Below are 10,012 nucleotides of genomic sequence, written 5' to 3' on the forward strand. Positions count from 1 at the left end.
AAAACAATACTAATATGACACCAGTACTACAATTCAAATATGATGCTAGTACCACAAATCTAAATTATAATATGATGCTAGTTCTACAAATCATACATTAAAAATTCTAAGATGACGCTAGCGCAACAAATCTAAATTCTGATATGATGCTAGTACTACAAATCACAGCTTTCATGCAGTTCTAATATGGCATCAGTGCTACATTAATTGATGTCAAATTAATTTAATATGGTGCTAGTGTCACAAATCACAATTCCTATATGATGTCAGTACTATAGTCATTACATGGTATTCAGTAATTACATGGATTCCAATGCAAACTGGCTGAGCTATTCTTAGTTTACAGAAGTGTGCAATAAAACTTCGGGTCTGCTGGTGGGCCCCAATCATGTAGGGGGTTAACTGAAAGCAGAGGTCCATTTTATTTTCTTTCACTTTGTGTTAAACATTTTGTTTCACATTTTTCTGAAACAATTTGCTAACAATATAGGCGTTTTCACATTAGCAAAGTAGACTCATAAATTGAGTGTATTGTTTAACTAAAGAGACTTTTATTTTCACTTAGTTGAAACCAAAAATAGCCTTACTGCCTTAAACTTGAGATTGCACTGAACTTCAACTTATTATTAGAAGTTTAATACACTCAAAATGTTAAGCAGCCAAATTACTTACTTTTTTAAGTATAAAGAACAAATGCTTTTACAGTGAAAAATTATAAATCTGACAAATGGTTCCAAATTTCTCAACAGTAATGTACACATCTCCCTTTGACCACTTCTACCATCAGCTCTCCCTCCAAATAAGACAATAGGTGGAATGTGGGCGGCTGCAGGCCGAGCTGAGCCTCTATCTGATTGAAGCTGAATGGGGGAGAACAGATATGAAGACAGCAGCAGCCTTATCAATGAAGGATCACATTTCCATATTCAAGCCTGTGGAGAGATAAAGCCAAGGCTGATGAGAGGACCCTGATGGCCAGATAGCGGCTGAACGAAAAGCCAAAGGGGGTGGGTGGGTGGGGGGGTCTGAGTGGAAAAAAAGCGAGCGATGGCTAGCAGGGAGAAAAGAGGAAGAGGAGAGGATGGATAGTTGCTTTCAGCACTCGCATTAAAAGCCCAGCTGACCACCGGTGATTAATGTGGATAAGTGTCCGAGGGTCAGAGACCAGTTGCACCGCTGACCGCTCTTAAGAGAGGTTATGTGCTGGTCCATCCGTCACATGCGCTAATAAAAATGAAAAAAAAACCTCTTTAAAATTATTACTTACTGCAGCATTAAAGCTCAAAATAAGCATATACAGAAAAATATACCTACAAATCTAGTTACTCTTATGTAATTAAAATGTAATTACATTATTTAATCATATTTCTATATAATGAATTAGGTCTCCATTAAAATTACATTCTGTATCGGTATCTTCAGGTCAGCACTTCTGCCATTTTACATTTGTTCTAATTATAAAACTAACATCAAAACAAGGCTTAAATGTTGTTGTCAGGACAAAATCTTGTATATCCATTTGTGTCATTTTATGTCTTTATTATATCATTTGAATGCCAGTTGCCCTTTATACTGTATCAAAATTTCATGATTAATTCAAAGCTATTTCACCTGTACAGTTACCATTTTGGAGATCCTTTTTTGTCCTGATGGCGATGATATGAAAGATGACCATACATGAGAAAAAGTATGACAGGTTATGGTGAGTCTATACATTTGAAAATATAAGTCACTGATAGGCATATAAAAACAATACAATACAAATAATCTTTTGATGCACAGATGCAGTGGCATGGTCAACCTGTAAGGACAGCAAGAGGACAAAGGTGGGTAGGACAATGACCTGTCAAAAGGGTTCACTCGACCCCATTCACACATACATACACACACCCAGAAACTCAGTAAACACCTACCCCTTCACACACACTGCTGCCCCACTGACCACACAACTGGTCAGCCACACAGACCCATTATTCAGTACGGTCTTCCCTCATTATGTCTGTGTTATCAGTGAGTGCAGTAGACTAGCTGTTTGTTTTCGGGCTCTGAAATAGCCATTAGCTGTCTTTAAACACAGGGCCTACTGACACGTGACTGAAAGACTAAGGGAGATTGATCATAAAAGTGGAGTCTGCAGCTTCACAACTGAAGCGGAAACTCTGTAGTATGAAAAACTTCTTTGTCAAACTGGGGGTTGTAACTTTACTAGCTTGTATGAGCTCTGTGTGAATTGTGGCAAACTATGCTACTAAAGTACTGTTTGGACAGGACTACTGTACTTCCACATGGATATGTAGGATAAAGTAATTTTACCAGTGTTTCTCACTGATTTTAGTCCTGTCTACAGACTGTGTCTTCTTTGTTTGCTAACTATGTCTTGATCTCAGCAGTATTCTTAGGGTCATTATCTTATTGTTGAGTGGATTTCTTAATAATAATAATAATAATAATACATTTTATTTTTCTGACACTCAAGGTCACCTTACATAAAATGAGACAATAATAATAGTAAATAAACAAGTAAAACAATAAAACACAGTAAAAAACACAGTAAAAACCAAAAGATAACACTCAAAGTATAAAATAAAATAAAAATGGATAAAATTAATAAAACAGAGTGATTGGAGTCAGGAGTTATATGCAAATCTAAAGAGATATGTTTTGAGACCCGACTTGAAATGTAAAATAGAGTCAGAGTTCCTTAAGTCAGGATTTCTTAGTTAAGTTAATGAGAGGGTACTGCATGATATATTAAAATCTGTTTGTATTTATCACTATGCCTTTAATCAAAAACAAATCACCAACTCCATATGATGTTATACATCTCCAAACTTCCATAGAGCCTCCGTCGTGTTTCACTGATGATTGCAGACATGGTTCAAAGAGCCTTTCATTGCTTCGATGGCTTACATAATGTCTTCAGCCTTTTATTTCTAAAGATCTCAAATTAGTGCATAAAACCTTACTCCACATCTCAGATGCTCCAGTTCTGATGTTTTAATGCAAACTGACAGCTACACATCCTTTCAGGCCCGGTGTTGAGTTGTTATCTCACAGTGGAAAGATGGACGGAAACACCTGTGGGTTTTTTTTTTCGGACCTTTTTTTCTCTATTTTTTTATATTTTTTTGTCCTGTAGTTTGACCTCTTCCTTTTGCAAGTAGATTGTTTTATATCTTGTACACCAACATACCAAGACATTATGATTACTTACAGATGGGGCCAATAAGGTCTCAAGTTGGCACAAGTCAAAGTCTGGGATATATTAGACAGTAAGCGAACAGTCTGCATTTGATGCGGGAGAAATGGAAGGCGTAAAGAGATGAACGACTTGGACAATTGCTAAATCATTATGGCCAGATGACTGGTTTGGAGTATCTCAAAAATGGCAAGGCTTGTCCGGTGCTACTGGTCAGCAATGGTAAGTACCAACCAATAGTGATCTGAGAAGGAAGAAACCACAAACCAGAGACAGGGTATTGGATTACCAAGGCATATGGGGGTGTGCTCTGGACAGTGTTCTGCTAGGGAACCCTGGGTCCAGACATTCATGTGGACATCAGTTTGGCACATGCTACCATGCACACCCCTTCATGGCAATGGTATTCTCTGTTGGCAGTAGCCTCTGTCAGCAGGACAATGTGTACTGCCCACATTGTTTGGGAATGGTGTGAGGAACATAACAAAGAATTTTAGGTATTGCCCCAGCCTCCAAACGCTCCAGATCTCAATCCAATCGAGCAAGAAGTTTGATCAGTGGTGGTTCCTGTTCACAACTTACTGGACTTAAAGGATCTTAAAGGGATTGCAAATGTCTTGGTGTCAGATACCACAAGGTACATTCAGATGTCTTTCAGGGTCTATGGTTCAGCAGGTTAGAGTTGTTTTTTGGGCACATGGAAGACCAACAGTATATTATACATGGTTTGCCTCATAGATGTATCTCCTGAGTTTTGCATTGTACTGTACATACTGAGGAACTGTTGTGTGCTAATGTTTGTTGTGTGGTGCAATAGTTGTTGTCTGGAACATATTTTGAGTATGTGTTTACAACAGATACGAACATCAGGGTCAGTGCAATGAGGTTCATGTTTCCCATTCAGAGAAGTGCAAAGACGGTTGCAGTAATGTGTTTCAGGGTAGAAATGTAAAGAAGTAAAGAAGTATTAAAAACCTGGGAACATAAAGAAACACAATAAAAGTCAAAAATGCATGAAGCTATTGCAGTTTTGTCAAGTGCATGTCATGCCTGCAGACATCATCAATCATCATGCCATATTCAGATGCACCTTAAGTAGGAGCAGACATTTTTAGAAACATAAACAGGTGATAACGATGCAGAAATTACCACAATTCTTAGTAGGCCACTGCAATTTGGCTGTGGTAACAACAGCCATAATTACAATTCCTCATTTCTGTTTATTTTGCTTTACTATTGATACTGTATGTGTGCATGTGTGTGTGTGTGTGTGTGTGTGTATATGATCTCTGGAGGGATCATACAGGGCAATCCCTAGAGGTGTGTAAGTGTGCATATGCAGGAGAGAGAAAGAGAAAGAGAGAGAGAGACAGAGAAAGAGAGAAAGAGAGAGACCACAGGGAGTCCTTTAACAGCACATATTAAAACATGCTCTCGCTCTTCCCCAGGCCCAAACTCAACTCAACAGCTGCTTTGGCTGATATTTTATTAATGCTGTAGTTTTAATTAGTTTAATTACACACAGCCTCTCCTTTGTGCATAAATTCCCCTTGTTTAATGAAAAACAACAACAAAAAATATATATCCCAATTGCCGCTTATGCATACATAGAGGCACATGGCCTATGGCTGTGTTTGAATTATTAGATGCAGCGACTCTTTAATAAAGAGTCATAGGGTTAGAAAATTTGTCTCATTGCATATAAGTGTAGGTCATGATATAGAGCTAATTTATCATTAATCTAGACTTCTAGTGGTTATTTGAATGATAAATAGCTGTTAGTAGCAGAATATGGACAAATCTAAATTCTTTGAGTTGCCATAACAACTAAGATAAGATAAGATAAGATAGTCCTTTATTAGTCCCACAATGGGGAAATTCTCAGTGTTACAACAGCAAAGGAACAGCAATGAAAAAAAGAGAAGTAACAAGAAGAGAATTAACAAGCAAGTTATTAACTTTCTTAAGTACTTAACTTTGTTAAGTTACTACATAGACAATATATATTAAAACTAAACATAAAAAAGATAAAAATATAAACTCTATCCTTCACAAAGAATAACAAAATAAAGAATTATAAATAAATTAAAAAGATACTTACATTGTAAGGATATTTTGCCTGAAATTCACATGGAGTTTTGCGCATGAGGTACTGTTTTTATATTACACATGGGATGGTGAGGAGTTAATAATAATAAAATCTTAGTATGTTCAGTGTGTGAGGTCCAGTGGAGGGTGAAGGGCATTCTGAATATGATGACAAATATGATGATTTTTAGTAACATCTACCAAGCAGAGGTACATCTAGACCTTCATAAAAATGTAATTCCTTCCCTTATAAAGGAAAATTTTGTGATCTGTTCCTCTTTTTTCCTTTATTCAGTGCCTTCTTTGGTTTGAACAGTATTGAAGATTATTGCGTGAAGCTTTCGGTAGCCCATTAAAGCTGAGACAGAATGACCAGTGAGGTGCAGCATGGTATTGCTGTCTTTTCTTGTGTAGAAATACTGCTAGCATATATTAAGGACTTGAATATTATGCAGTCATTTTAGTGAGCTTGTTTAAATTTTGCATATATCTAAACTAAAAAGTGGGATGTCCAGATGATTCCTTTTCAAATGCAAGGCATGTCACAGTTCGTGCCTCAAAAGAAGCAATATGCGCTTCTTAGGAGGCAGATTAACACATTTGATTGACACATAGGTAAACACAAGACAGCAGTTTGAGACAATACAAAAGACAGATGACCTATAGACATGTAGAAACTGACATATACCCTGGTAATAGGTACAACGCTGCTCCAACAGCCCTAGGACTGACCAGGTTTCCAGATCGGCACAGTGCTAAAATACATTAAACCAGCAACACAACTATAGACAATGATATTAGATGAAAAGCAAAAAAAAGTTTAACATTTTAAAAGATTGTAATGGTAAAAATGCTAATCCTAGAATTGCCCCTGCAGTGTTAATACACTCCTTGCAAGACAAGGTTTGAGTTGGTGGCTCTCTTGGCCTTTTGCATTAGACTAACTTGGTTAACATCTGCCTAGCCTACTGCAGGCTGTGTATCTGACTCATACCACAAAGCATAAATCAACGACAAAAGTAAGGCAAGCTTGTTTTAAACCCAAGGTGCACAGCTGATAAAGTGGAACATTTATGCAATTCTTATTTTTGTGAGTAATAAAAGAGAGGACTGTATTTCATACCTGCTTCTGAAATATGGTGCACAGGGCTGATAAAGACTAAAGTAAATAATTAATTACTTGAATCAGGTAACACAGATCTGTGATGCAAGCAGTGTTTGTGGGAATGTGGTACAAAGTAAAATATTACAGTAATGTGATTACTTTTTGCTGTAACAAAGTAGTGTAATGCATTACACATTGCAATTACAATTACTGCCTTAATAAGAACAGCATTACTTACTTGTACATCTTTAAAAGAAGTAAACAAATGATGTAATATACATTTAAAACATAAATGATCTCTCTTCATGTTATCCAAGCTTGTCCTTGCACATGATTTGTCTTCAGAGCTATAATAGTTAAAGTTAAAAATGGTAAAGTAGTAGTAAAACTGAAAATATAAGTTCTCTTTGGGAACTATTTTGCCTGCATGTACCCATGCACCATGAAAGTATTCCAAAACATGCTTCAGGCCAAACCCTTAATGTAAAAGTTTCATAAAACAGACACCAGCAGCTTATTCAGAACCATTTCATATGGTTCAATTGCGTTCTGTGAGGTAGCCACTGATGAGACAATACTTGGCAAAGCATTAATACTTAAATTTAATGTACATTAATAGAACACAAATTTATTAAGCCATTTTCAACCAATTTTACTGGTTCACTTATAAGAAAATGTTCACGCAATGTAAAGGGAAGCTGACATTTTTTAGCAGTACATAAATAATTGAGTTATGAAGTGTTGATATCACAGCAGTGAATTAGTGACCAAAAAAATGTACGTGCAACATATCGCATTATTGTAAACAGCTCCTGTGCACGTTTGCAAACAGCTGTTCACAAAATGGCCTGGCTGCTTGAAACCCAATAGGAGAAGAAAGTGGGAGCCATGAGTGGACAGCAGGGCCAAGTACACGCACACTCGGGCCTCTAGCGGGGTGTGGAGAATGCAGGGCGGACAGGGCCATGTTACACTAAAGAGCCAAGGCACGAATGCCAAGATGGCACTGAAGCCGTAGGGAAAGAAGCCTGAGTCTTTATTAAGAGTGCAACCTTAGACAGAGCCGGCTTTATAACCATGGGCATTTACTGGGACGCCACAATGGTTAGTCAGCAGCAACTCAATCTCTCTCTCTCTCTCTCTCTCTCTCTCTCTCCTCACGAACTTATACACACATAACCACACCACTGGAAGAGCAAAAAGAAGCAGAGTGTGTAAGTTTTTGGGTGAAAAGAGATTGTTGCACTGTATTTGTTTAGCATGTATATTTTACACTCCTCTAATAGCTAAAACATATACATAGACTTAAAACGACTTGTGTATTAGTACTGTAGCTGAGAAATACTATACCTAAGCTTAACCTAATGTTAATTTCAGTAATCAGAAGGCAATCTTTCTGTTATTTTCATTTTTCAAATCACAGAAAACATAATCCATGCAACAGGGGTTTGGGAATGTCTACAGTCCTGGTTAACACAAATCCCATGGAGTGCATGTTCCTCAGCCATGGACACCCCCAGTCTTCTCTCAGGAATGCATCCTCTTCATTGATGCGCTACAGTAGAGAGACTGAGCACTGCGTTGTCCTCCCCAGGTATGGTGGAACTCTTTGCACTGGCTATGAAGACATGAAGGACTGAACTGTGTGTGCCATCCTAGCTCCTCCAGGAGGCAGCTCAGTGCCAATTCTTTCCTCCTCTCGAAAGCTGGACATACCTGCCGAACCATCACACTCAGCTCCACCAACAGCTCACCCATCCACTCATCAGGAAGCAGCCGCCTGGCCAATCAAGCTTCAGGCACCCACTTGATGTGCGTAGGAGGTCCGTTGCTTTTGGGCAGGTCCTCACTGTTGGCCATTGTTGCTGTCCTTCCACTGGGCTCTGCTTGTGAGCCTCGTTATGCTGCTTCTTCTTCCTTGGGCTTTGGCTGGGCTTAATCTTCTCCGTCAGTCGCTCTATGAAGCACCATTCCTCTCCAGGCTTCCGAAGGATGCTATCCCATTTCTGATACCATTGTGGTGTCTGTATAGAGAGAGATACAAGAATGGACATGATTGTGCTGCAAGTAGTACTCTTTTATTAAAACATCAACACATACATGAGCTCAAAATGGCAGAGGAGGTCACCACCAGCCATAAACTCCCACATCATGATTAACACACAAACCTACACAACTAAACTGATACCCCACCATAGAATAACAAAGATAACACATGCACACACTTTAAACCAAAGAACGGCAGCAGGAAACAATATTCAAAGCCCTTTTTATGGGGAACATGCAGCTCCTATTAGCCTCTTCACAGGGCCTTCTGCATTGCCATGCCTCCAGAGCCTGTACAGCAGCATGAGCCAGAAGTGGAACATTTTTTTTCTATAAGGAGAAAGCTTATGTTTTAAATGCATTGCATATTAAATGCATTTAAATTGCACTTTTAGAAACATATCAAAGAAGTATTGTAATTCTTGCTACAACATTGGATACACAATAATATTATGACTGTATTTATGTTGTATTACAGTTTTTTGGTACAAGAGAAAGTAATAGTTACATTACATCACTTTTCACAGTTTGAATACAGCAACTGCCCTTTTTCATTTTGTGAAAAGTTTATGATGAATGTACAAATGTTCCAAATGCGCCTTAAAAGTTAAGAATATTTTGCATTTTCCTATAAAATTATCATTTTGGCAAGACGTCTTTTTTGGGAGAGGGACAATTTGAAAACATCTGCTCTATGAATTATTTTTTGTGCTGGATGGACCAATAGAAATGTCCAAAATTTCTTTTAAAAAAGTATTACATTATCATATATTAATGTTAAGACACTTTGGGGATACAATGCCACTAACAGAAATAAAATTTATAACACATAACAGATATAACAACTATTTGGAAGATGTAACATTTGTTTTATTCCTGTCCCAAATAATGCAATGAGAATTGTCTAAGGCTGATACTAACCATACTTTAACCTCAGGAGTGTTGGAGAAGTTATTCATCTACCACTTCTTATTACTAATTGCTGCTTTCTGTTGTTATAAGCATTTCACACAGAATCCCAACTTTTTCTGCAAGGATTTATATTTTCACTTCAGCTTCAACAAAACATGTTATTTGACCAGGGCACCCTGTGTGTGTGTGTGTGTGTGTGTGTGTGTGTGTGTGTGTGTGTGTGTGTGTGTGTGTGTGTGTGTGTGTGTGGGTGTGTGTGTGTGTGTGTGTGGGTGTGGGTGTGTGGGTGGGTGGGTGGGTGGATGAGTGTGTGTGTGTGTATTTGAGCTTTTAGAAGAGGTCAGAAATAAATGCTAGGACAAATGTGAAAAGCCTGCGACACTGCAGCTCATTTGTAGGCCATTAAAATGAAACAAATGAGGTGAATGTGTATGGAAGTAGAGATGTTGTTGGGTCAGACAGCGCTGCAGAAAAATGATGACAGGAGAGGTAAATGAGATCTAGGAAACCTAATCTAAGACTGAATCAATATGGTGGCTCCTCATTATCTGAGAATGGCGTGTGTGAGTATGTGTGTGTGTGAGGAATGCTCTTGCGGACATACCACTCCTATTCTGGGGTTCTGGAAACTGTCTGTCTCCAGGACTCATTACTGCCCATGT

At 38.1% G+C, this 10,012-nt stretch overlaps 1 long non-coding RNA gene across 1 annotated transcript; it reads left to right on the forward strand.

The window, feature by feature from the left end:
* Positions 1-3,731: 3,731 nt before the first annotated feature.
* LOC108424849 lies at positions 3,732-9,286 on the forward strand. The gene is made up of 2 exons (XR_001857653.2): positions 3,732-3,836; positions 7,816-9,286. It is a non-coding gene; the product is annotated as an uncharacterized LOC108424849 (long non-coding RNA).
* Positions 9,287-10,012: the final 726 nt, after the last annotated feature.

This window comes from Pygocentrus nattereri, chromosome 25, assembly GCF_015220715.1.
Source record: "Pygocentrus nattereri isolate fPygNat1 chromosome 25, fPygNat1.pri, whole genome shotgun sequence".
Lineage (NCBI taxonomy): Eukaryota > Metazoa > Chordata > Actinopteri > Characiformes > Serrasalmidae > Pygocentrus > Pygocentrus nattereri.